Source organism: Diadema setosum, chromosome 17, assembly GCF_964275005.1.
Source record: "Diadema setosum chromosome 17, eeDiaSeto1, whole genome shotgun sequence".
NCBI lineage: Eukaryota > Metazoa > Echinodermata > Echinoidea > Diadematoida > Diadematidae > Diadema > Diadema setosum.
In genome coordinates, this window is record NC_092701.1 from 1,812,914 (window position 1) to 1,837,829 (window position 24,916).

Sequence of the window (24,916 nt, forward strand, 5' to 3'; positions counted from 1 at the left end):
ACGGGAAAACGAAGGATGGAAGAAAAGAAGGACTACTTATGGTTAGCAGGGGTCCTCAGGGCAAGTAGGGCTATTGCCAGACACTATGTAATAAACATCGAAATAATTATGCAAATGAGATGAAAAATGTGTAGGCCTTCTTCAAGTGTTATTTAAGAACCAAACAAAGCTGTCCTTAATTTTCTCTTGAATACAGCTAGACTTTTTACGGTTTTTAAATCACCAAGTTGGGCACAAAAGCTTTGTCGTGTGTAAATCAAAATTGAGAAGATGGCTGGATAGCCAATATTCAGCTACGCTACGCTGGTCTTTTAATGGGGTCCAGTTGGATGTGAGGTGGGACCACTTCACCGGGTTAAACATCCTCCTCTTTGCGATGAATCAATGAAGTGGGATCTTTTACGTGTATGAGTTGTGACTCTCTCATACACAGGACCTCCATTTTATGTCCTATCCGAGGGAGAGAGTGTTTTGTCTCTTGCTAGAGGGGACGGTATGATTACACAGCATTGCTAAGTCCAGACTCGGGTTCGAACCCGGGTGCTAAGGATCGTAAGGCAGACGCACTACCGACTGTGCCAACTCACCAGAATAATGAAAGGTAAATCTAATTAATTGAATTTCCTTAAATGTTAGAAACATTATGATAATTGGCATTTTCAAGAAAAACACATCATCATATATTTATGGGTTTTTTTCTAAGATGAACCATAAATTGACGTAATTAATATAAATATAAATCTTTAACTTTTAAAATATAACCAATCGAAAACAATTCGCTATTTTAAATGTGGCCACATGGTTGTAAGTGGTATGTTGACTCTCAAAACCTATTTTTTTTGTAACAAATACGATTTTTCAATCAAATGCTGATGAGTATTTACCCAAGCAAGATAAGGAATTTTAAGAATGTGATATAGATTAAGTAAAGTGTGAGAAAAAATTCTTCAACTTATTGATATACCAATATTGCAGGATACGATCCTACAACAATAATTAACATGATAATTTCAATATAACTCATTGTCAACATAAACACCAAAGAATTCAATGGATAAATCCACTCCTAAGGGGTGCCATCTAACATAACATTGCCTGGAAGCGTTTCAAGTGAATTACTAAAAGGCATAAACTTAATCTTTTGCAAATTGAGAAATGATTTGCTCGTTTCTGTTAGTCAACTTTCCTTTGATAGTTTGTAAAAGAATTTCGTTCAGATGAGGAATTTAAGACTGCGATATAAATTAAGTAAAGTATGAATGGGAAAGAAAAACCTCAATTTATAGATTATACTAATATTCGAGGATACGATCATACAACAATAATTAAACATGGTATTCTAAAGATAAATTTACTGTCAACATAAACACCAAAGAATTCAGTGGACTAAACCTCTCCCATGGGATGCCATCTAACATTGGGAACATTGCCTGGAAGCGTTTCAAGTGAATAACTTAAGCAAACTTTTTTTTTGGCAAATTGAGGAATAATTTGCCAGTATCCCTTTGTCAACTCTCCTTTGATAGTTTGTAAAAGAATGTCGGGGTCTCCTGGAAAAAAGAATAGAAAGATTGGAGTCTTCGCCAAATAGGACAAAAAAGAGCGTAGCAGAAGGTAAATGAAACTCATTGATATATCTAACAAGTTAGGCCAAAGTACGCCTTATTAGATATCGTATCCGTCTGCTTATACCCGCCCGCCTACAGTTCAATTTGTAATTTTCTCTGTCACTATAATGTGTGAGATTCAACGGATGAAAAACGTTTTATATCGCAGCAATTCACCTTGTAGCTTGTGTTGGTAAAATTATTCTCCTCAAAACGGTACATTTGTCATTAAAAAAATACCTGTTTTCATTGATGCATCTTCTTTTTCCGAATCCTATCTTGTTATAGACGATTTTATTATTTTCTGTGAATTTATACTATTTCAACACCTTTGCAGATAACAATCCCCCTCCATATCATGTAAAGCAGGCGTGCACTGGGACATTGACCATTTTCTGAATTATTTTCTTGTAAACTTCATTTCACAGATGGGTGTTTTTCTAGGTTGTTGATCTGAATGTCCATATTTTATTTCTTTTACATGTCGTCAAAACCCCCGTTTGAGACGAGACCCCATTGGCAAACGAAGCTGATGGGGTGCTATACCCCCCCCCCCCCCCTAACGAGTCCTCGTTTGAGAAGTGGGAGGATATGCATTTGCCCATTGCAAAATAACTTTCTACTCGGGTGTGGCAAACCTGGAGGCCAAGTCAGAGTTTAATGACTGCAACCGCTGTCATATTACGTAAGATATATGCCTGTGGCAGACCATTCAAAGTGAACTCAATTTTCTCTATTCCTTCTAAAGTTTTAAATTTTATATTCTATTGAGAAATTCTATGGTCAACCGTTTTAAATTTCGAACGAAATAAATAAATAACGAAAATACAGGAATAAGAAGGACAGCATTGTAGAAGTTTGCCGACACACACACGCACCATGGAGGTACATAGCCCATGCTAAAACCAAAACAATCTCCTCCTCTCGCGGGTGCCCCCCCCCCCCCCCTGTGGCGATGATTGATGCTTAGATTAGGTCAGGGTCAAGAAACAGGTGTTTTGTATCTTTGGTTTTTAAGTCCAGTGATTGCCAAGATATACACTGGCATTGTCTATAGGAGTGTAGCTTTATCAAACGAGAGATTTGCCTCATGAGTAGGTGTATACCGATTTGTGTTTTGCTGAATGGGAAATTAGGGTGTTTGGGCATTTTCGAAGTTAATGCGGAAAGATCTCATGGAAATTTTACTAAATTTTGTTTATTTCCATGAACACTCACACAAGCAAACACAAGTAAAAATCTTGAACAGTTCAATTGGGTGAGGGAGGGCAACTGAGGGGGTAACACCATAGCAACTTTCCTTTTCCATATCATATCTTCCTTACGACATTATATGGACACGCTATACAATTGATTAGTCTATTGGTGGCACTATTCACCCTGTCGGTCTCGTTGGCCTTCTATGTCTAGTGTTGGTCTTATTAGCCTCGTTTGTCTTGCGTCGGTCTCGTGAGCTTTATTACGTAGTGTCGGTTCCGTGAGCCTTTTAAGCGTAGTGTCGGTCTCGTGGGCTTGTTGGCTTAATGTCGTTCTCGTGAGCATTTTGTGCGTAGTGTCGAACTCATGGGCTGTACAACTCGTGGGCTTATTTTACTTGATGTCGAACTTGTGGGCTTCATTGACTTAGTGTTGAACTCGTGGGCTGTATAACTAGTGGGCTGTATGACTTAGTGAGTTGTATGACTCGTGGGTGATGATCTCATGGCGTGCATCCTTGTCGACAGATAAAAATGGGGTCATCCCAGTAGACCGACACCCACGAGTCATACAGCCCACGAGTTCGACATTAAAAACAGGTCCATGAGTCATACCGCTCACGAGTCAAACAGTCCATGAGTTCTACAATATGCAATTAAAGCCCATGAGACCGACACTAAGTGAAAACAGCCCACGAGTTCGACAATAAAAACAGGTCCATGAGTCATACCGCTCACGAGTCAAACATTCCATGAGTTCGACAATAGGCAATTAAAGCCCATGAGACTGACACTAAGTGAAAACAACCCACGAGTTCGACAGATAAAACACGGCGCGTAATGTGTCGGTCTCGTGGGCCTTGTTGGCTTGGTATCGAACTGATGGGTTGTATGGCTCGTGAGCTGTATAACTCGTGGGCTGTATGACTTGTGAGCTGTATGACTCTTGGGCTGTATGACTCGTGGGTGTCAGTCTCGTGACGTGCACCCAGAAAAATTGTTGCTTGTCGGTTAGATAACTTCATTTCATTATCATTTTCATTTTATTTCAACACGGTAATAAAAAGGAAACTTGCTCAGCCATCGGCTGTTATTCTGCAAGTCCGTGCATGTATACAATATAACAGAATGATAACAGAGATTCAGTAACAGCATAACAATTATAACAATGATTGAAATAAGAACAAAAAAGAGAAAAAACACAAAGAAAGAGAAAAGTTTATCTACATATAACAGCATATGAAAAAATACAGACATTGACAAGATATTGACATAAAACAAATGTCAATATTAGTCATCGCGTAACATAAAAGGAAACGTTATGATAATTGATATGATGTGATTATGATATACAATGAAATGGATATCAAACTACAACTGCTGATGTTTCAAATGAAACGTAAAACGTCATAATCTTGATATCATACGGGAGATCATTCCACACTTTACATCCCCTGTATTGTAAACTCATACGTTTTAAAGTTAGTTGAAAATCTAATAACTCAAATTTTAACATATTGCATCTGAAAAAAATAATTTGTATATTTAAATGAAAACAACTCACACAGACTTTAGGGGTAAACCCCATGAGCAATTTTATGCATTGCATGTAACATTCTGTGTTTTTGTCTTATTTCAATAGTAGAAATACTTAATTGATCATTAAAAATATCAATTGTGTTGAATACCTTCAATTGACTTTCAGAACTGCTGAATTGCTTAAAGTCCTTCCAACGGAAACCTCTTATGCTGTAACTTTTAAGAGTAACATTTCGTGATTAATCGTGAAAAAGGCCCTGGAGACATCCAGGAATATACCAATTGTATTTATTATGAAAAAAAAAATCTAATGAGGTGGTGACCTATTTCATAAATTACATAAAAGCATGGCTAATATGATATTTACCTGATCAAAATAATCAAAACTGACACCAAGCCCATTCAAAGGATCGATTTAAAAATATATATCTTTTTCGGAAACATTTTTTTTCTTCTAAATAACAGAGAAACCACTGGGAACAGTGAAATCGGTCGTTCAAGATTCAAGATTCAAGATTCAAATTTATTTTCACTTCCGTCAAATAAACAATGAAATAATATACAATTCATATGTACAGGATATTTGTAATAATTGCAGAATATGATTTAACAAAGTACATTATGAAAATGAGTAGCAAATGAAAAAAAAAAACAAACGCAATTATATCTTTATTTATATATATACAGCGTGTCCCAGAAAAAACAAAACCGAGTTTCCTTGCAATTTTTTACTATCGAAATCATAAATTTTCTTTTTGAGATATACATCAATGGAAACATAAACGTTTGCTCTTTCATTTGATGTACATCTTAATGTTCATCGTTCATGCATGACTGAGTTAGAACAACGAACAGTGGTGCTATTAAAATTTAATTTGCACACGCAAATGGTGACTTTAAGTGAATTTTTCGGACTTTTAACGTTACGTTTTCGAAAAAGAAAGTTCAGAACCAAAATATCCATGTTTTCTTCTTTCTAATAAGACCTTATGCGTCAAATATGAATAAAGCATGCTTGAGAAAAATGGGCATGAAAACATGCCTCATTTCTACCGATTCTGGGGATAGTCGAAAAACAAGCATTCAGCTCTCCCGATTTAGCATTAAACAATGGGTTCACCTGCGCAACTGAAAACAGTGGCAGTGCTACAGTGAATGTCGTTTGGGGGAGGGGGAGGTTGTTGTCATTTATTTAGAATAAGCTATAAGACTTAAGCAACAATTGAAGACTAATATCGTGTGTATTCTCAGGCTGCATGCAGTCCATTGGCTATGGGAAATCAACGTTACAACAATGGTACTGTACACAATTTGATGATGTGCATACATTAATCTTATCTCACTGTTTTCATTCCTCTCTACATTTTCCTCACTCGTGGTTCATCCTTCACTGACAGGGTTTATAAGTTTTTGAAGGGGGAGGTGAAGCAGAAAGAGAGGTATATCACTATCTATCACTGAACTTGCGCTTCTAACATTTCAAAGGTACAAGTGCAGGGCACAAAGTCATCTTCTGGGTTGTTGTTGTTGTTTCTGTGTTTTGTTTGTTTTTTTTTTTTTGGGGGGGGGGGGCTCGGAAGGATTTTTTTCGGTCGGTTACTCCCCTCCCCTTCAACATTCGGCTGATGAACACCCTTTGCTCTGTGGCTTGTTTTATGGTCAGGCAAGCTCACAATCATGTGCTAATTTACGACCCTATTCCAAACTGTCTGTAACATTCCCTTTTACCCCCACCCTTCATGTTTGTGTAAATTCATTGAAGCATGAAGGCCATTGTTATCTGCTAAGTCAGGCAGGTGCTGGGAAAGCTAACTGGCTCCTTATTTATGATCCATCTTTCTGGGTAAAATGGAAGCATATTTTCAAATGAAGTTTTCTCGAGCAGGAATAGATCATTTTTTACGCATGAGATGTCATATGAAAGGAAAAAGAATGGATATTATGGCTATGATTTTATTTTTTTTTTGCAAAAGATTGCCGAAACAGCCAGAAAAACTCATTCAAAGTTGCCACTTGCTCGTGCAAATGAAAATTTCGTAGCATTACTGTCTATTGTTCTAACTCAGTCATGCATGAATTATGAACCATGAGTTGAGCATCAAATGAAAGAAGAGATGTATACCTTTCCATTCATGCACATCTCATTAAGCAAATATATGATTATGATCGCAAAGAATTGCATTGAAACTCGGTTTCGTTTATTTCTGGGACACGCTGTACAAGCGTACACACAGAGAAATTAGGGTTCTATTAGGGTTCTTATTTTCACCCTACGAGCAAATCTAACTAAGTGGCACCTTATAGGGTTCAGGATGGATGTAGGGGTGCAAATCCGAACCCTAAAGGGAGCCAAGTCTTAAGGGTTCGAATTTGGAACCATTCCATAGTCTTTCCCGAAAGCTGACATGTGGGTGTTGAATTGTGTTTGCTTAAAATGCCACACTATTTTTGGATATTATCGTATATTTTTATTTGAAAATATAACTACACGTTGTTAAAGAGTAACAGTGTCATCAGTAATACTGTACTAAAAAAATTACTACTTGAATTAAACATTTGTTTTTTTCTTCTCGCACTGGGATCAAGAATATCATTTCAATGACGTGAACGAGTACAAGTACACGTATTATGCGTGCACGCGTGGACCGTTGAGCACTTGGTCAATGGCAAAGCTAAAATCGCATGCGCACGCCACGCCGTAGGTCGCGCGGTATACGTACGTGCATACTACTGACGTTCCTCGTTTGGAATGGACAGACGACCGTGAGGTTGGGATGATGAATTAATCTTTTTGATGAGCCAAACGTTGTGAGTAGATAATTGTACTGTAATTCCGTTGAAAATATTTCACAGTAATCGATGATGATATGTGTGAATTATGCTCATAGAATGCTGAGTGGTGAAAACTGATGCGAAAGAGTTGTATCGAGGTACATGTGTACATTGTACTAACATGTCAGAAGTGCGATCATCATACTAGGTGTTTCAAAAAACATTTCCCACTTTTGATTCTTAATAATTCATAAAGTATTAATCAGATAACACTGTCATTGATATGAGTGATAGCTGAATACTGTACAATTTGGTTTAAGGTGGTTTAAATATGAAAGCATAAATTAGTTTCATGAAATCCATGATTAATTTCACAGTTAGGTTCCAGATTTTGCTCTATTTTCAACCCTCTGTACAAAATTTCACTTTGCACAGGGGTCAATGGGTGTGTATGGGAGTGTGTGGTTAACACCTGACAATGGTCCTGAACAATGGCCAGGGTTTGAATGCTTCATTATTTATTCATGAGAAATTCCACTGTCACAACTAGTCTTTATTCAGGCTCTGGCAGTATCTGTGTAAAGTCAAACACCTGCCGATACTGTCTTTGAGTCGCGACAGTCCTCTCCCTACTTCTGAAAAACGAAATTACAATGAATACCTTCTGTTCTATCGTAAACATGGTGACAGGAAGAAAAGAAAATCAATTAGAGCATACACTCTTGTGTATATGGAGCCTTAAATAAATCTACTGTGAAACAAATCGCCCCAATGATAAATGCTGCTGAACTCTTTACCAAAAATGATCTCTTTTTATCGAAAAAGCGAAAATTTGTCAGACTATTTAATTAGTATACATAGACAGTTGTATAAAAATGAGGAACTTTAGATCATTAAATGCTGAATTATATCCCAAATTTAGTGATATGTGAAGCAAAATTTGAAAATGATTGCCAGCTGGAATGAAATGTGGTGTTTGCAAGCATATGGAAACATGTGCTTACTTTTTCCATGTGCATGCATTTTACCCTTTACCGAGCATGAATTCAGACTAGCAGTGCCCAGGACAATCAACATGAATTATTGATTAAGCATTCATGTGCCAGGGAGCGTGGGACTGACGCCCAGTCAACAGGTGGTTCAGGCATGTCCATTGTTCAGGGCCATTGTCAGCACACACTCACATACACATCATTGGTTTCTGTGTAAAGTTTATTTTTGTACAGAGGGTTAAAATTTGACCAAAATCTGAAACCTTACTTCAAAATCAATCTTAGATTTAATGAAACTGATTTATGCTTTCACATTCAAATTACCTTCAACAAAATTGTACACTATTCAGCTATTACTCATATCAACGACAGTTTTATCGAATGAACAGTTTTTGAATTATTAAGAATCAAAAGTGGGAAATGTTTTTTGAAACACCTAGTACATACAGTAAAGCATAGCGAATAAGTCAATGAAAGTGCACGGTAATACGGAAAGCCTCAACCAAAGTACTAAATTTTACGACCAACAGCCCCATACGCATAGCGTAATTACGCTATGCGTATGGGGCTGCTGGACGCAGTTACCAAGGTACGTACGTAAATAGGTGACCGGATATAGTCGCATCAATTTTGTTAATGGGAATTATTACGTTTGAGCCGAGTTGAGGCTCAGTTGGATATTGGTTTCTGTGAAGTTGACAGAAAGAACGATGTAGGCATGTATGATGTGCCTAATGAAGAAAAATAGTGTTCCTGGTTCATTTAGGAGAATTTAAGACATGTATGAAGATTGAAGTCAGAAAATTTAGGTTGGCCTTGACTCCTTGTTGTCTATCAATGAAAATAGAATGTGTGTTATAAATTAGCAATGCCATAGTTACAGAGCATAAGCAATGATACACGAGATGTGAATTTAGATGATATCCACTGGAGAAGTTGCATGTGCTAGACATGACATAAAATAAGTCACACAAACGAGGTATGTAAACGGTAAATCACTTCAGAAGTACAACTACTTGATCCCATACTTTAGCAGGTAGATATTCCAATATTGATTGTATGTTGAACTTTGTTTTATTCAATTACAGGTTGAACCTTGCTGATCCATGCTGATGCATGGTGTTAGCTTGGTCTCATACTGGGCCAAAGGGACCTGTGTTTGATTGATTATTTATCATCGAGTTCACTATACATCAAGTTCAATAATGGTCTTCAGGATGAGTGATGCAGGTCAACCTCGAGAGACTGGTGAGCCATATAGGATGCCAGAGCTGGAGATGGAAGATGTTCAGGATGTCAATCCTGGTTCCTCGTTGAGTCAGTGTGGAAGCCATGCCAGTTCTTCTGAGAGTGATGGCCAGAAGGGCATACTATTTGGCAGCTGAGGCAGCTGCTATAGAAACGCATCAAAAACTAGAGCTGGAGGAGTTTCGACTTATGCAGCGTAAGATGAGATTAGCTATGAAGACCAAGCTGCAGGTTGCTGAAGCAGAGGAGCAGATATACCTTGACTACAAGAACAAGAAGTTGGGAGTTGGCTTTCCTGTGAAAGCAGAGGATGAAACCTTGCTGTACCCAACTGAATGCGCCAACCAACCAGTACACACGAGTACACCGATTTCCCTGACTAGAGAAGTAGCAAAAAAGTTATTTTCAAATTTTCTTTGACTTTTAGCAGATATAGTCCAAAAGCCAATAAGATCATCAGCATCATGTTGTATCCCTGAACCAGGTTTGATGAAAGCCCATCAATTTTTCCGTAGATACATCCGTACAGACCGGGAGACAGACAGGCAACCTGAAAACATATGCCTCCGGCACCATTCAGGGCGGAGGCATAATAATGAGACTCCTATATGTCATGTATGTTTAAACCATATAAAATTTGAGACGGGTCACATTGAATTCCCCCCCCCCCTCCCATTAGAATTGCTAAAAACCACGGCTCTAGAAACATCTTTCCATTTTAATCCAGAAAGTAATCACCTCCCTGTTTTTAGCCGAGGGTGAGCATGAAGCCACTCCATGAAATGAAGATTAGCATTTTTTTTTTTTTTTTGCAAAATATATGTGAAAATGTCTAATTTCATAGATAACGATAACTATTTATTCTGTCTTCTAAACTGTTGTCAGGTTATTCCCTTTCTTAGAATGCACTGGCCTTGAATATTTACAAGAATACTCTAAAGAAATATATAATAGAAAAATACAAGAGAACGAACTTGCAAATTACAAATTTAAACACAACCTAAAGAGAACTTGACTTCTATTCACTTTTATCTTTTTTTTTTTTTGGGGGGGGGGAGGTGGATTATGGATGAAAATATGAATCTGCTAATGGATATGAAATACTCAAAGTATGCTTTCCATTATATTTCATACTAGATGGGGTTAGTTTTCATTGTTCATATTTTAGATATTTCTTCACCATCGATAGCCTCAGTGCTTCAACAACACATGCACACTTTGAATTGATTGTTTAAGTAGGGAACAACAAAAAAAAAAAATAAGTCGCCTGCTGTTTTTTGTAGTAGACAGCCACACAATGTATGTCAATTTTGGGCAATCTCTGGCAATGCAATGTCATAAGTGGAGTAGCTTTGTGACACTTGACAAAAGCATGATTTTCTCACAAACCCTTTATGTATATAAGGATTGAAAAATAGAGTTCGTTCCAAAACCTGAGAAAACTCAACATATCATATCTACTTTTTTTGCATATAAAAGAACACTGGACTTCACTCTTTAAGAAGGCAGAAACTATTATCATTGCCCTTACATACGTCAGTGAGTTGTCGAGGAAATGTGCATGTTTTTCCTGAAAGAAAAAAAAATGTGAAATTCTCTTTAGGTTTTCCTTGAATTGTTCTACGCATGTGACATCATAAACTCTTCTCACTCTGCTGCGACTGCACAAATGATTTAAAGATTATTAACTTTTGAACTGAATGTCCGCTTTTCAATTTTTTTATTGATGTGTTCTAATAGTATAAGCCAGTTCGGGGTACCAGTTTGAGCATGTGCAGAAAAAGGTTATTTGTACCGAGAGACAGGTTGTTGTTGTTTTTTTTTTATAATTTCACTGAGATAAGCATCTGTAATGCTAGGATTATTCATGGAATCCTTATAAATGGTGCCTGCCAGTACAATTGTACATCCACTTGACAGCAAGCCTGGTATTTGGCAATGTTAACACACACAAAAAGTTTGTTATATTCAAAACAACACTTAATAAAATAGATGATTCCCTAAGTGTTGATTGACGAACCATACTGGTCACTTCATCTGCACTGGTTAGGTTCATTCTTTGTTTGAATATGAGTTCCATAAATGGCTATGGTGGGCAAGCTGCTGCATTATGTCACTTTGAATTGAGTGAAGTGCCTAACCAACTGAGAAAAATGAAAGGTCATTTGTACCTATGTGCACATGAGCTATCTCCGGACTGGCTTATTGCTGCGCATTCACTCAATCCACATGTAAGTCTATATGGAGGTGGACTTGCCCTCTAACTCTGATTATAATTTAAAGCTTTCTTTAAGTAGGTTGTATAAAGTGCTGATATATTTGTGTAAGATTTGGTGAAAATTAAGTGTTAAAATGATTGGAAGAGTTGTGAGAGTGTAACATCAACACTTGAAGTATTTCTCATGCATGATCATAAATCTCTGTAAAATATTGATGGAAATAGTAATAATGACAATAATAATAATAATAATAATAACAATAATGATAATAGTAATAATAATATATTTTGCTCCTGATCATTATGCTTGTGATGGTGCCAATACCAATACCTGCTTTATAAATGTGAAAAATCGACTGCTCTTTACAGTATTTTGAATGTTGGGGCTAAACTGCATACATTGTGTAATTATATTTATGGTCTACTGAGTACAATGTGCTTCTTGTTTCCATCGCTTGAAAAAAAAAACCCCGATGTATTCAAAAAAAAATTGTTTTTAAACTTGTCTTACAAGACATATTCCTTCCTCTTTATGTCCAGTTTGTCATACCACTGATCGGTTAACTTTATTTTCCCTTTCTGAGGTAACATTTTCTGTGGAATTGTTAATGTTAATTTGATGCAATGAAAAGTGTTTTCAGATATGCTATTCTGCCCGAGATTTATAACTGGGACATATCTTTAGCTGTGTGCATAAAAAAGTAACCAAATTTAGATGTGCATTCTTCATTTTTTAATTCTTTTTTTTCACCTTTCTTATCATTGGTGTATCAATATGAAAAACAAAATGTGAAGCATACTAATTTTATAATGGGGCACATTCGCAAGCTCTCAAGATTGGAATTGGATGGAATATGTCAGTACAAGTAGTGAGTTTCAAATATATATGACAGAACTTTGTCATACCCTTCATTGTTTTGGCAATAACTTGTGTACGAGAAATCAGAGTTGACATATCGCTGTTAATGTCAAGAGCGTCATAAAGGTGCTTTTGATTACCGTAAGATGTACCGGTAAAATTAAGGTACATATCTATGATCCATTCTAGAAGTATGACAATGTGAAAGATACTTGTCACAGAGTTTACTGTTACTCTGCACAAGCTTCAGGGATTTTTTGAATAAAAAGAATTAGTGCTTTTTGTCAATGTGGTAACTTCCTTTAAAAGAAGAACAAGTAATCATTTGATGGAAAGAACAATTTTTTTTTTCTTATTCAATGTACTGACCAAATTTCATACATTTTTGATTTACATTGCCCTTTTTATGACAAAATATGCATCTCGTATTAGAATTAATTTGTAGAAATACAATGTATATTTGATGTTCACTTCAAAGTAAACCATGAAAAAGAAAATCGCTGTTAACTTGTCCCCCTTTCATGAGACATATATTAAAATGTTAATAATGTATATGTAAGTATGCACTGTATTCATCATGTTTGTGTTCTATTTGTTGTTGAATTGAAGTCTCTGACTTCAGTTTTTGAAAGATTGTGCATTTAATTGACTGAGAAACTGTGTGTCAATCTATGCATGCTATTTTGCTTCATGTCTGGAGTGTTACCTTAGGTAATTGTTTGTGAAGTCAGTGAAGGCATCCAGTATATAATTATTTTGGTCTAAAAAAAAAAGGTTATAATTTTCACCATATGGGGTGCAGAAACGTAACCTTATATAGAGACGTGTGCAAATTGTATTGCATCCTATATTGTGGTGACTTTATCACCCCATAGGGTGCAAAATTACAACAATAACAATATGAACCATAATGGGTGCAGGTATGAGGTGCAGAAGGGGAACCCTGTATAGAGGTCCATATTTGCACCTTATAGAGTGTTGAATATAGGGTGCTAAATAAGAACCCCCCAAAATAGAACCCTAAATGGAGCAGCTGGTGTTACAACGATATGAACCAGAAAGGGTGCAAATTTGCACCTGAATTTTTGTTCACCCTATGGGGTGCAGAAAGGGGAACCCAATGGAGGGGTGCAAATATGCACCATATATGGTGTTAAAAATAGGGTGCTAAATAAGCACCCCAAAAAATAGAACCCTAAATGGAGCCGCTGGTGTTACAACGATATGAACCCTATTGGGTGCAGAAAGGGAACCCAATGGAGGGGTGCAAATATGCACCATATATGGTGTTAAATATAGGGTGCTAAATAAGCACCCCCCAAAATAGAACCCTAAATGGAGCCGCTGGTGTTACAACGATATGCACCCTCTAGGGTGCAAATTAGAACCGTAATTTCTCTGTGTGTATAATATAGGAAGGGGATGATAATAGAGGTTCCCACTAAGATCCAAAGCTTGTACGAAATGGGACCCTCAGAAAATACACAAGACAGCAATACAAAACAAAATAAAACGAACCGATGTCAACTGACATGAACTCAAAATAATTGGGAAGGGAAAAAGAAAGGAAAAAGAAAAAAAACTACAGAACGTCTCATTGTGGACGCAAGCAAGCTGGATTCCATAATGTAAAATTAAACAAAAAAAAAAACAGGATGTTAATCACCAGAGTACCAACAATGAAGGGACTATCAGATTAAACTGAAATTAGTAGTGCCATATTAACACATTCTGTTCATAATTGATGCCAACTTTCAAAGCAGTAACATCATTCTTTCAAAAGTTATTTGAGTTTAAAGTGAAGAGTTTGTTCAAGGTTTTCAAGAAATGAAAAGGGGACTCTAAAAACACACCTAGTCACACTATTCTACCAAAAAAAGTCCAAGATAAACTGCTAAAAACACACACATTTTATAATCCCAAATTGTAACACAATGTAGAAGAAGATTTACTCCTTCAGAAAATTTGAAAAAAAGTCAAGATGGGTTAGGTTGACCCATCTCACCTATTTTCAGTCTCCACACAAAATCAGTGTGTGCGACTTTTTCTTCGTTTTGCGGTGCACGGTCACATAACGGTGTGAGTTTCTTTTGTGATAAAGGTAATTGATGTAAACGTGTTTTATATGTGACCCTGCACCTCAAAACAAACAAAAAGTCGCCCGACATGAATTTTTAGTTAAGACCATATTCTGAAAGAGCAGACTTTAAGCTTTAAAATGATGTATAACTCAAATCAAATGGAGTACAGCCGGTGTCTATTCAAGCGCTTAATCTTTACCAAACCGTGCTGGCTGTGCGATGAATGGGACAAAAAACAGGAAGTAAACCACCAGAGTAACAATAATGAAGGGATTATCAGATTAAATTGAAATCAAGCATGCCTCATTAACACATTCTGTCCATAATTAACGCCAACTTTCAAAGCAGTGACACTATCCTTTCAAAAGTTATTAGAGTTGAAAGTGAAGAGTGTGGACAAGGTTTTTCAGAAATGAAAAAGGGATTCTAAAGACACACCTAATCACACTATTCTACAAAAAATGTTCGCGATAAACTGCTAAAAAACACACTTTCCTGCCCGTTTTATGATACCAAAATTTAGCATAATGTAAAGAAAACCCGCTCTTTCAGAAAATATGAAAAAGTCAAGTTCGGCTAGGTTGACCCATTTCACCTATTTTCAGTCCTCACGCAAAATCAGCGTGTGCGACTTTATGTTCGTTTTGAGGTGCACGGTCACATATGTATTTCCCCAGGCGAGAATGTCGTAATTCAAATATGGAAGTATTAAAGATGAATGTAATGTAAGCAGGGACGATAAAGGAAAACAAGATTTAAGCTAATTAATCGTACAAATATTACTTGAAGTAATTTTACATATACCGTCAATATGGAATTTCCATGAAAGCTTATTATCAACTGTTATTCCAAGAAATTTTACGTGGGAAACATTTTCGAGTGGAGTACCATCCGAAACAACGTCAACAAGAATGCCTCAGTAGAATTGCTAAAAAGCATGTACTTTGTAACTTTAAGGTCAAGAGATACCCTTCTTGCTTTTATCTACTGGGCGACATTTTCTTACTCTTAATTAATTGTATTAATTGTATTTATTGTATTTACAAGGTTGAGAGGATTATTGTGCGAAATGAAAAAAACAAAACAAATTTGAGTCATCTGCAAAGAGTCATCTGCAAAGTGAGTAAAAGAAAGAATATTCTATATTTTTATATTTTATTACTGTATTTAAAAAAAAAAAAAATTGGTCATAGAGGTGTGAGTCACACCTACTACGCATGTAGTTTATAAATTGATCAAATGGTTAACAGTAGACTACAGAAGAACGCGTTAATCATTGCTGTACCCACCAAAGCATGAGCTATATATGGGGACGGGCAGTGATTTGTCCAACATAAAAGTGAATCCTCTGACTAATTAGGCTTCTTTTCAAAACTTCAGTTTTCCATGCATTGTAATTCATTTCGAGAACTACCGTGTTAGTTGATGCACGGATGGAAGCATGCATGCACATTTGACAAGTAAGTGGTGGGCTAAATGTCATATCCGTGCAGATAAGCGTAAAGTTAAGCGAGAGCATGGTAGTGTACGATTGGAATGGCAAATTGTGGGGGCATGTAATGACTTGGGTTTAGAGGTAACACATATGCCTGCTATTCACAAGGCGAATTTAACGCGCAAAATCTGGGAGTCTAGAGGCAAATGTTCTTGTATTTTTTTTATTACTGGAGTCTCTGGAGATGTGTGGTGGTTTGAGCTGGGGTTTACTGGTTTCTGTGATTTACGGTCATCCAGTAGTTGCTTATTTCAACTTACTTGTCGTTGTACGTGTGGGACTGTGTTTCATTTGGATAGAAAAACATGAGGCTCTGGCAAACTACTGACCTGAATGTGCCACTATTCTGGATCCCCGTCAAAGTTCGCGCAACATCGACATTTACGGCATTCTGAAAAAGAAGGGGGGTGCTACTCTTTTGTGGAGCCCCATATTACTTGCAACTCGTGTTGTGCATTGTGCACAGTACATACACCAAAAAGCAGTGGCGGATCCAGAGGGGGGCGCAACCGGCGCACGCCCCCCCCCCCCCCTTTATTTTTCGTAAAAAACAAAAGAAATAAAAAGAAAAACAATGAAATGAAACCCGGAAGTAGCACCAGAAATATTAGTCACGCCCCCCCCCCCTTAACAGAATTCCTGGATCCGCCCCTGAAAAAGGAAGGTTTCAACCAGCCAAACTAGCGCTCGTTTCGTCTCTTAGTGCAAGTATCTATAGGTGTACGGATAACACAAGCAGGATGACGTGCAACGTGCACCATCACATGTGGCGAAATGTCCTGCAGCAAAGTATGCGCCCTAATTTCAGATTTTTTGATTTTTTTTTTAAAGAGATTTGAAAGTAGTCTCTCTGTTTTTGTACCCTATTTCAGAATTGTTTTGGAATGATTCGGAAAGTACTCCTTATAAGAATTATTGCAGGAGTAAAAAGAAGTAAAAGACCCCGGCCCTATTTCAAAAAAATTTCTGGGATTTTTCCCGAGAACAGAGAACCCAAAATACAGAGAACCAAAAATATACAACTTTCAAAAAAATTGGAAACTTGCAAGCTGTACCGATGACCATGAGTAGGGGGCGCCCTGGGTCAGGTCAGTATACACTGCCCTTGCATGCCATTGTCGACTTTGTAGAATAAAATGGAATTAATACAACACACGGCACGATGAAGACGTAAGCGTTTGTGCAATATTACGCTGTACTAATGTAATCAAACTCATATAATAAATTTTATCGTACTTTAGTGCGATATAAATGGTTTACGTTGTCGGTGACAGCGGTTGTGCGCGGCGACCTCCTTTGATTTAACCGCTGAGCGGCAGCTAGTTATATCAAGAGCTTGCCGGCATTTTTCTTAGAGGTTGCCGCGCGTTCCTCATGTGTTAATAGCGCGGTGTGAAAGAGCGCGCATATTTATTTGTAGCCCGTACTTAGCAATGCAGATTAGCGAAGAATAGGCAAATTCCCACGGTTGACGTTCACATGCACATTTTGCCTGCCGATTTGATGGTGGATGGTTGTGTTCGCTATTAGCTCTCGCAATTTTATTAAATCGTTAGGCATTAACACTTTAATTACGTTGAATTTCCGACTATACGTGTTTACTGTGATACTGAGCGTCGACTATGCCGAAGGCAAGGCAAAAGACGAAGGGGGCTACGCCTCGTAGGTCTCGAAGAGGGGTGGCACCCACTCCCGGATTGTCAAGTGATGCACCACCTGGACCGTCTCGGCCGTCGGTTCTGCCCATTCCCGGAACGTCCAGCGATGCATCAGCTGGCGCGCCTGGGCCGTCGGTTCTGCCCATCCCCGGACTGTCTACCAGTGCAGCAACGGAGGAACCTGGGCCGTCGGTCGTGGCTACCCCCGGCATCTTGGGTGAGTGTAGGCCTACTTCTCAACCTTGGCCAGTAGTCTGCGTGGCCCCAGATTGTGATATTGATAGGGACATTGTCGAATTGAGTGCCGGCCCTGGCATGGCTCAGCAAGGGCCGGGTAACGCTCCGCAATTGTGCGCTATGCCTCGGGAGGCGCTTGGGTCAATTATAAGCCGCGCGTTGCAGGTGAAAATCTGGAACAGCGAATATGTGGAAATGGGAGCATTGCTCAAGAATACCACAGTTTCGGAGAGCAATGCTCCCATGGTTTTGGCCTTATCGGGGTCTACTTTCCAGTTGCAACCTCAGCGAAATGTACCGCGCATAACATCGATTGAACAGTGGACGAGTGCCTTTTTGGTTTATGCATCAGTGTTTGTTGAGAAACACTTGGCTCGCGCGTCGGAAATGTTCAAGTACATGGACATTGTCCGTACCGCGGCTCGGTTTGGCGGCTACGGCTGGCGTGATTATGATGTTCAGTTTCGCCTGAGGCAGGAGAGGGAGCCTACGCGTTCTTGGGCCGTCGTTGATATGGAGCTATGGCTCATGACGGCTGCGGCAGACCGGATGGCAGCTCCACTTCCACACCATCTGTGGACGATCTTCACCGAGAGTGGTCTGACTTGTTAATCGCTTCTCATGCCCGTAATACTCATGTGGTGTATCAGCAAGCTTGGGAATCCTTTCGTAAGTTTCTGTCCATTTATTTCCCGGGTCAGAATGCACCCTACTCATATGAACAGGTTGCGCTGTATATTTCTTTCTTATCGCTGCAGGGATATGCGGCTTCTACTATCATTACTTATGTAGCCGGTGTATCATCTCGTTTGAGGACAGAAGGGATGTTTGATGCTACTAAACATTTTGTCATAAGTCGCTTGTTGGTTGGTTGTCGCCGTAGGCATTCTCGGGCTGATACGCGTTGTCCGATTACTATGTCCATTCTCACAAAGCTGTTGTCGGTTCTCTCTATAGTTTGTAACTCTTATGATGCCATTCTATTTAAGGCTTGTTTCTTGGTGGCTTTTTTCGGGTTCTTGCGGATCGGCGAGTTTACAGCTTATTCCCAGGCAGCGTCCAGCATCAGTCTGGTAGCGCGAGACGTGACGGTGGATCCATGGCTCCCAGGCGGCACATTCGGCTGCACATTCGCGCTTCAAAAACTGACCAACAGGGTCAGGAGTGTTACATTCTGATTCCTGAAGCTGTCAGCAGTCTATTATGTCCCGTTCATGCTGTTCTCGCGTATCTTGCTGTCAGGCCGAAGCTCGGCAGCGCCTTTTTCTGTCGTTTTGACGGAAATAGTGTGACCAGGCGGGAGTTCACTGCTAATTTGAGGAAGTGTTTGTCCTTTTTGGATCTTCCAGCATCACGTTTCGCCTCTCACTCGTTCCGGATAGGGGCTGCTACAACATCTGCAGCAATGGCTGGTTGCACTGCTGAGGAAATTAAGAAAATGGGTCGTTGGTCGTCTGATGTGCATAAGCGATATGTACGTACGAATATGTTACCTATGGTGTGAATTGTCATTTTATTCATATATGCCCATTTACATTGTTAACAGTTTGCTGTATTGTTCGACACATTTCAGTGATTACTGTGTATAAGCTTGATGAGCAGTAATTGTCTTCAATAATATATTATGTAATTATATACTATAAGGAATCCCGAACGTAATTTCTTATTGTATATCCCAATTTCGGTGATCCATCAATGGGGGCAGGTCTTATTGAGTCATATTGATTATCGGGGGCTTTTAATTGCCTTTCATGCAATAGTAAAGTATTATCAAGTACATTGTATTCATATACCTGTTAATGGGCTTTATTGGACTATTCAACATGAATAAGAGGTCCCTACGAGTAATTTTTAGCTGTGAACAATAGGCTGCCGGAAGATCTCTTCGTTTTCAGTTGCAGGTTGCCAGCCACGCAGGATCCTGCTGGTGGGGGATTCCTTGATTCACTGGGTAGCCGTCCATGCAAGGTGTTCCGGGTAGCTAGACTTGGGGCTATCAGCGTCCGTCACCTGGAGAGGCCGCAGGGGGCTCCGCTTGGGTCAGCTCGTCGATCACGTCCGGCAAGTCCTCTCCCCTCTCCCAGAGTTGTGCCTGTCCCACATTCTAGTGCACGTGGGGACAAATGATGTGGGTCGAGGCAGGAAGCGTGAATCGATGTTGCTCCTGAATTCGACGCTTAGTGGGCTGCATGATCTCCTTCCCAATGCACGGCTCATCTGGTCCAACATCTTACCTCGCAGGGAATATTACCCGTACAGCGATGACGACCAGCCAAGGATTGACCGTACACGCCTCGCAGTGAACAAGTGTGCCAGGTCCATATGCCGCAGAATGGGAGACTATTTCGTGGAGCACCCGGAAATCAGGCATGAGCACGCAGCGCTCTTTCGCAGGGACGGAATTCACTTATCTCCAGACGGTAATGAACTATTCCTGCGCAGTCTTTCTTCGGGTTTGGCAAATATTGTCTAGATTTTGTATGGGGGTGATAGTATGGCTATTATAGTTTGTATGTTAATATTGACAGTGTTTATTTCATGGTATCCTATAGTTCTAGACACGCGTGCAGGTGCATTTGGATCTCATCTGTCAGGTCCCATGATCCCCCCGCAAAGTATGTGTTTTGATAAAGAATGGTACATACACGGGTGAGAGCCTTGTTATTAGAGTTTCCCAGAGACATGAAGTTTTACTCCACCTTGTTATTGTGTTAGCCCTCTCTTAATAGTAAGTGTTATTGTGTTAGCTCCTAGCTCTTAATAGTAAGAACTGTTATTGTGTTAGCTCACTCTTAATAGTGTTGTAGTTGTATTTATTGCTCATCAGCATGATTGATTGGTTAAGCTTTATTATTGCCAGGTCATGTATGTGATTGCTATTCAGGAACATGTTATGCAACATAGGTGGTCAAGCTCCGCTATGGCCAGGTAACTGATTGTGATTGTTATTCAGTTCACATATATCTTACATAGCTACTGAAGCTCCATTATTGCCATTGCAAGTGATTGACGAATTTTATTTTTTCCAATTTACATTTGATACTATGTAATATGATTAAGCTTCATTCTTCATTTGCCAAGTAATCAATGATAATGATAATGATGCAATTCACATGTGATCCTAAATGCTTTGTTAGGCTTCATTATTGCCAAGTAATTAACTCTTAATGTGCCAGGCCCAAAACCCCTAACGTGCAAAAGGTTTTTACCTAACGCCAGAACGTTTCGAAACTGGACTAACAATGGAATTTAAAACCGCCATATCTCTGAAACTATTTACTTTTTCAAATTGAGTTCTACACAACTTATATCAAGAAATGTTTGTTCTTTCGTGTCATACAGTCAGTTTGCCACAATATCTATCTGAACCTGAAATATTGCAGAAATAATTGATACATCAAAAAAATTATTAGAAATTTTTGTGTAGTGTGGAGAAAAAGAGTCAATCGTGTTTTTTCTTCAATGGAACGCTCCCTTGACTCTGTGAGAAAGTTTTAGAGCAACATCTCTTCCTTCAAATGATAAAAAAATTGTCTTCTAGAATTGTATGATTCCAAAGATACTACCATTTTATTTTGTCTTGGCAATTTCTCTTTCTGCCTCAGTAATTCATTCCCAAATCTGAGTCCTTTAGTCCCAGATCCTGTATTTGAAACTAAAGTAATTTCAATTTCAATTTCAATTTCAACTTTATTTTCACCTCCATCAAAATGAACAAAGAAATTTATTTACATTGCATATACACGGGATATTTGTGATACAGAACAAAATTTGAAAAGGTACATAAGAAAATTATGAAAATGAAAAGTAGATGTGATTACATCTTTGTTAAATACATAAAGCGTATAATACAAGTCAACTAAGGATGAGGATGGAAGTGGAGGGTCCCACTAAGAAGCAAAGCTTGTACGATATGGGACCCTCAGAAAAATACACAAAACATCAATATAAAACACAATAAACGAACCGATGTCAACTGACATCAAAATGATTGGGAAGAGGAAAAAGAGAGAAAAGGAAAGGAAAACAAAAGAGGAAAAAAAGAGGAAAAAAGGGAGAAAAAAGAGGGAACTACAGCATGTGCCATCGTGGACGCAAGCAATCTGGATTTCATAATGTAAAATAAGTGATAAAATACAAGCTGGATTGAATGTAATGCAAAACATTTTTATACGTAGTTATGTTGGTAAGAATGCAGGAGAAAAAAAACACATCGTTATATTTAGAACACAGACAGGGACATAGTTTAATAGAAGGACTTATGTAAAAAAGAATGATGACTTGACTAAGATGATAAAGGGAAACTAACTCTGTTGGATGTTATAAAGTTTCAATAAAAATGATTTTAATTTATTCTTAAAGGAATTCAGAGATTGAGCTGTAGTAATGTTACTGGGAAGTGAATTCCAGTACTTTGGCCCGTCGTAAATAAATGTGTTTTGAGCCAACAAAGTTCTCAGAAATGGCAAATGGAAATCATTTGATCGCCGTGTTGGATAATTATGAATGGATTGATTTCTTTGAAACATTGTTTCAAATATATTTGGGAGATTATTTTTATTATAATTATACATAAATTGTCCTAGATTAAACAAATACAAATCATTAATTTTCAATATTTTATGCTCATAAAATAGTGGGTCAGTATGGGACAAAAATGCAGTATGACATATAACACGGAGTGATTTCTTTTGCAATAAAAGTAATTTATCTAAGAATGTTTTATATGTATTTCCCCACGCGAGAATACCGTAACTTAAATATGGCAATATTAAGGATGAATATAATACGAGCAGGGACGACAAAGGAAAACAAAACTTAAGCTTATTAATTATACCAATATTACGTGAAATAATTTTACATATACTGTCAATATGAAATTTCCAGGACAGCTTATTGTCAACTATTACTCCAAGAAATTTTATATGGGAAACATTTTCGAGTGGAGTACCATCTAAAACAATATCAACAGGTAGTGCCTCAGTAGAATTGCTAAAGAGCATATATTTAGTTTTTTGAAGATTAAGAGATAGCTTATTTGCTTTTATCCACTGGGCAACATTTTCTAATTCTAAATTTATTGTATTAACAAGGGTAAAAAGATTATTGTGTGAAAAAAATAGATTTGAGTCGTCTGCAAAAAGAATAAAAGAAAGAACATCTGATGATCTACAAAAATCATTTATGTAAACAGTAAACAGTGGACCTAATAAACTTCCCTGTGGCACCCCACATTTAATATTTAATATTTGTGAATTACAACCATTTAAAGAAACATATTGTTTCCTGTTCATGAGGTAGCTCCTGAACCACTCCAAGGCCTTCCCACGCACTCCATAATGGTGTAATTTGTTAAGTAAAATATCATGATTGATGGTGTCGAAGGCCTTGGAGAAGTCCAGGAACAAACCTATCAAATGAGAAGATTTATCGATAGCATGTGCCACTTTTTCTATAAAACTCAATAATGCATGTGTGGTGCTATGTTTCTCCCTAAATCCAAACTGAGAATTCGTAAATATATTATTAAATTTAAAGAAATTAATAGTTCTTTTATAAATAATTTTTTCAAGAATTTTTGACAATGCACTTAACAAAGAAATTGGTCGGTAATTATTTACATCTAATTTGTCACCTTTTTTAAACAAGGGGATGACTTTTGCTATTTTCATACTTTCGGGGAAGGTGCCATTAAAAAGGGATAGATTAAATATATGAGCTAAGGGATCCGCAATTGACGATATTACCCCCTTTAAAAGAAAATTGCTGATGTCATCGTGTCCAGCACTTTTTTTGGATCTGAAATCAGAGACAATATTAATTATCTCCTGAGTGTATGTTGGATTAAAAAATATTGAACTAGAATTTGGGGGACCCAAAAATTCGGAAAAATGTTTTGTGGAGGGAGGAATATTACTTGCCAGGCTTTCCCCAATTGAAGAAAAATGGTTATTCAAAATATCACAAATTTGTTGAGAATCTTCAACAATTTCACCATCAAATCTAATTTTTGTAATATTTGACTTAACATTTGATATATTCATGGCTTGCTTTAAAACTTTCCATGTATTTTGCATATCATGCCTGTAAAATTGTAACTGATTAGTATAATATTTTTTCTTTTCTATTCGTATAATTTTCGTCAAAGTATTTTTGTAACTAGTGTATTTCAACTTTGATTGCTCAGTACGTTTCATTTTAAATCTGTAATATAAATTATTCTTTCTATTTATTGAACGCAGGAGTGATTTTGAAATCCATGGGAGCCTGGGTATTTTTTTGTAATTAGCTGATTTTTCTCTACGTTTTGGAATACAAATGTCCAAATGTTGGATAAAAATCTTCATAAAATATTCATAAGACAAATTAACATCATCTGTATCAAAGATACAGGACCAGTCTGCGGTGTCTAAGCTAGCACCTAGCCTAGCTATACTTTCATGAGTAATTCTTCGTTTAAATATATTGTTGTTTTTATTATTAACTGTTTCATTTAAAGAAAAACCAGTCGAGATGGGGAAATGATCGGTGATATCTGAGAGTACTACAAAAGAATCAGGAGGAGGAAGAATGTTACAAAAAATGTTATCAATTAAAGAAACAGATTCATTAACTATACGTGTGGGTTTAGATATTAAGGGTAAAAAAGAGGCAGACAAAAATATTTCCAAAAAATCTTGCGACATATTGTTCTGTTTTAGTAAATCTATATTGAAATCACCCATTATAAAACAATTTTTATTGATAAAAAGTGGGTTTTTAACCAGATCCGAAAAATAATCTAAAAATGATTTAGCATTCGCGTTTGGTGGTCTATATACTACACCTATGATTATATTTTTGCTGCCTGTAACTGTGATTTCAATAAATAAAGACTCAAAAAAATCAGTCATACTGGTGAACTCATCGCGGACTACATAATCATAATTTTGTTTAACATATATGGCAACGCCTCCACCTACCCTATTTTGTCTGTTATTAACCACTAAATCGTACCCGTCGAGAGCGAAGGGA

At 37.7% G+C, this 24,916-nt stretch overlaps 1 protein-coding gene across 1 annotated transcript in view; it reads right to left on the reverse strand.

Moving 5' to 3' along the window:
* Positions 1–24,916, reverse strand: part of LOC140241092 (uncharacterized) — a 329,537-nt gene that overhangs the window by 282,594 nt on the left and 22,027 nt on the right. The window lies entirely within an intron of this gene.